This window comes from Gossypium arboreum, chromosome 8, assembly GCF_025698485.1.
Source record: "Gossypium arboreum isolate Shixiya-1 chromosome 8, ASM2569848v2, whole genome shotgun sequence".
NCBI classification, from domain to species: domain Eukaryota; kingdom Viridiplantae; phylum Streptophyta; class Magnoliopsida; order Malvales; family Malvaceae; genus Gossypium; species Gossypium arboreum.
Window position 1 is genome coordinate 6382965 of NC_069077.1, and position 4801 is coordinate 6387765.

General features: G+C 32.1%; 1 pseudogene; it reads right to left on the bottom strand.

Moving 5' to 3' along the window:
- Nucleotides 1–537: 537 nt before the first annotated feature.
- LOC108468737 (uncharacterized) lies at nt 538–1653 on the bottom strand (annotated as a pseudogene).
- Nucleotides 1654–4801: the final 3148 nt, after the last annotated feature.

Here is a 4801-nt window from a genome sequence, read left to right on the forward strand (position 1 = left end):
TTCTTTGGTAGTAGGCGACAGAGCTCACCAGAGAGTGGCATCATCCCAGGCCACCAAAACGGAGAGGGTTTTAGTCATTTTAGGTAGGCAGGTAGAGGAGGTTCTATGGAATTGAACACTCTTCTTCACATAAACTTTTGTCAAATGAAAATTTTCCCAGAAACAATGGAAAAGCAAGACATCAAGATGTTAGACGAGAATTCCAAATCTAGTGATTCTCACAATAAATTCTCAACATAAACCGCTTGCATTTCAGTAATTCCGGTCTATTAAAAGCCCTAGAAAGGTTAAAGGAAAACTGCTTCATTTTAGCTGCATCAAGAGCCAATCAACCAGAAAGACTACTTACTAGTCGAAGCCGAAAGAGAATAAAAATCATACCGAAAAAGAAACACATTCCACCATCTTTTACTAGAAAGTTGTCTTAGACGTCTTGTCAAAGCATGCACCATGTTATGCAACAAAGGAAAATCAAAGAGATGAGTAACAAAAAAGAAATCAAAACAAGAACATCCATGTGGTAAGCAGAGCATGAGGTGGCAAATCTCATGGTTGTTTTAATTTGTATCTCCCAAGATCCTCTCTGATACAATTGATAGTTGAATATCCAAGAACATAATTCAAAAGGCAAACTACGAAATGCAGACTTGACTGCCTAAACAAACAACAATGGTGCAAACCTTATGTGGCTGTCTTCAGCTCTCCTGAAGCAGCAGTAGCATAAAGAGGATAAAGGACATTTCCTTAGGTTCAACATGCACCCATTTGCGCCCACTGAACTTATGTGTCTCAAATTTCACACAACCTTCCTTGAGGGCATAGAGAGAATGATCTTTTTCCAATCCCAACATAGTGTCCGGTATGGAATCGTGTTCCTCGTTGACAAACTATGATGTTTCCAGGAATCACCCTCTGCCACAACAATGTGAACAATCATTTCATATCCGTTATTACTAAATGGAAGCATTTAAATTTGGATCATCCACTGACCTCACCACCGAACTACTTCACCCCAAGATTCTTGGGTTCTGAATCTCTTCCATTCTTAGTAGATCCAGCTGTGTTTTTACTAGCCCACCGCCTAAGCATCAAACTTAAGCCAGAAGAAGGGCCATATAAGCCACAAATAAAGAACAATAGTTCGATGAAATTCGCTTAAAGATATGAATAAATACTAAAAACAATCAAAACAGCTCATTTCAATGAAGAATACCTGTGATTGTGGTGTACACGGGAGCACTGGTAACTAGCTCCTTCACGCTTACCCTTTTGCATAAGGTTGTTGCAACATTAAACATATCTAATATCTGTAACCAAATACACTTGAAGAGAAATCTGATAAAATTATTTTCATCAAATATTAAGAAATACAAAGAAATCAACTTCCCGAGCCACTTAAGAACATAAAAAACATAAATTGATCAAAACGAATTAATTAGGGGAAAATTTAAGGCTTTTGCAATAGATATGAAGGGATGTACCTGTCTCCTAACATGATACACTTGGATCGTCTAATTGATCAATCGAGGGATTAGATAGTTCTTGGATCTTTTTTCTAGGCCTCTTTTTCTTTAAAATTGAGGGTTAATTCAAAACAAAACGTCCCTAAACTATATCTTTGATTCTAGATTACTCCCCAAACTATAAAACTTTTTGTCTAACTGCGTACACAAATTATTGGTGTTATATTATTCACATCCTTACATTATCAAAACAGTTAACTTAGATATTAAGCGCCAGATGTGGATCAAATCAATTAAAATAAGTAGTGGATAGGTTTCTTGACATATATATGCCAACGTGAAAAATTAGACAAAAAAATAAATTAAACAATAATAAAATTAAAACAAAAACTAACTACGAGGCGTGGTGTAGTGATTACTCACTTTGTCCATTAATCACGTGGTTAGAGACTTAATCTTTATTTAGAGTAATAAAATATATTTTGTGGTCAACCGTTTTCATAATTAAATCCATAATTTTTACAAATTATATAATAATTTGGAGCTAACCCCTTTTTAATACAAAATTGGAGATGGGAAAAGGGGCACTATGTTAAAGAAGAAAGGTAAATTCAAGTATTCCATTGGCGCCATCGCTCAGCCCGTTGGGAGGTAAATTCAAGTATTCCATTGGCGCCATCTCTCAGCCCATTAAATTTCTAACGGGATGTAGGCCCTACTACATTGCTTACTTTCACATGCTTTTTGAGGAACATATAAATTCTTTTAAAATGTTTGAAATTTATATGCATTATTTTTTTTTTTTTTTACAAATTTGATTCCCTTTTTATCTAAAAATATCGTGACTTCTAAATTATCAAATTAGTCATCAATTGGTTTGTGTTCAACAAATTTTGATAATGTAGCATATAAGATCATATAAAATCAAGTCATGAATAGATTCAATATAATCCATATCCAACATCAATGGATTTTCTTTTTCTAAGCTCCACTTGGCAAGGTATAATATTAATCTGATTTTTTGTTCTGAGAAAAAAGAATCCAAAACACAATTGCAATTGCCAAAATAATATTGAAGGACCCTCTCGAGATCGAAAAAAGAATTAACATATAATCCAAACTTTGATTATACATACATGAACATGACGTTCAACTCACAATTTTTTTTTTCTCAAATCAGACACACACACACAAAAAAAAGGAAAAAAGTATGACATATATTTCAACCATTAAGGTCTTTTAGAGTGTGGTTTATGAGTAGCACAAGAAGAACCAAGTGTTTGATAATTAACATATCGGCTTGGTGCTGATGAATGCGTAGACCCTTTGGGCATGCAACCTTTAAATATTTCCTTCTTATTGAAAACCTGGTGCTTGTTGTGGTTCAGTACTTGAGGATTCGTCTTCACGTAATCCACCGTTGTAGGCATCATCGTGCTCGGGACGCTCGACGGGATTGGGCGACCGGCCATTGCGACGTTGGAATATGAAGAAAACATCAAGAGGAGGTAGATGAAAATGATGTAAAATGTTGTGGCAGACATTGTTTTTTCAAAGAATATATGGTTTTGCTTGTGAGACTATTGGACAGGGGTTTTGAAAGGGTTTTACAATGGGAGAGGGTTTTTAAAGGAAGGTGGCAAAGGAAAGTGCCAAAAAGGGGTCTTAAATAGGCCCGTGAGTAGCTGAAAATAAAGAAGATGTGATGTAGTGGTTGCATTGCATTAGTTTTATAGGTATTGAGATGCCCGTGAGCTTCTTTTATTACAACAATCAAACCAAATATGTTGATTCAAATTTCCCAAACACTTTGTTTCAATAATATGGAGGGAAACTATTTTGTATAAATATAATTAATAGGACAACCATGAATGCTTGTTGGGTTGAGTCGTAAGAAACAATTGACATTTTTAAGTAAGGTTTTGGACGTAAACCCAACAGATAAAGAAATGAACACAAAGAGAGCTGTGCCCTTATTTAAGAATCTAATCCTACTCAATTTTAGTCAAAGCCTAACATGACTACCAGATACGGGAAGGTTCTAAGCCCCTGCAAATAATGGGTTTTTTGTTAAGAGTTGTATTGATTCTTGTTTAGAATTACAATTAATCAAAGTTTTAATAAAATTTTAAGAAATCGGCAAATGATTATAACTAGTTAAGATGTGATCAATGCTTGTCAAATCGAGTGATAAGAAGTTAGATACTTCTTAAGTAAGGTTTTGGATTTGAACCTTTAAAAAAGAAATAATATAGAGAAAACTTTATCCTATTTAAAAGTTTAACCCGACTTAATTTTAAATTTAGTCAAAATCTAATTTAATTATTGGATTCAGAAAATCTTACCCTTTGTGTTAAAGAGTAGTATTAATTCTTATTTCAGCTACAATTAAGCAAAGAAATAGGAGAATGAGGAAGTGGTTTTGTTTATTATTAATTGTAGTTAGAGATGTAAAGACAATCTTCCTTCCTAGCTTCTAATATTGATTGTCGTTTATTGATGTTGATAAGTGGCATTATATCGATCCATTAACACATACCAATTCTTGTAATATTGTTTTGTTAGGGAATTTATGTCTCCTTTATATATGAAAAGCAAATCGACTTCACCAAACGTCTAGTTACTAGTAATATTCAATTGCATTTAATAGCGACAGAGATTTGCTATGCATATGCACCTCAAAATTATGCATTTAAAACGTAAATATCCATTTAAAGAAAACATTCATGAAGCCTGAAATTAATAATAATACAAGTACATATGTATGAAATTAAAATAAAAGATTAATTTAACTTGTAAATAAATTAAAATTTAAATAGGTAAATATATTATATTAAGAACATTAAATGCACTTCAATTATTTATCATGATATTACAATTTTTAGATAACACGTCAAAAGTTATATGCGGTGAAAATGAAATTTAATATTAAAAATCTAATTATAATAAATTAAATATAGAGTTGACTTATGACACCAATACAACCAATGATATTACTATATATACACAATTTGATAAGAAAATGTTTTTGAAAAAAAATTACTAAAAATTGTTATTGGTGTGGTGGTAAATAATTTGTTTATAAATCCATTAAACATGTGTTTAATTTCTAAATATATTAATTTTAGCTCTTTTATTTAAAGAAGGTATAAAAGTATAAAAGATAAAATGTCATTAAAATAATAATAGGAGTGATTTAATAGAAAGAATATATTAGTTATTTTCTAACTGAATTGGTACCGGTTAACTCGTGATACCAACTTAATTAAAGGCTTAAATAATAGTATAAATTATGTCAAATGTAGTAATTCACAACTTTTTATTAATCTTGAGAAGAG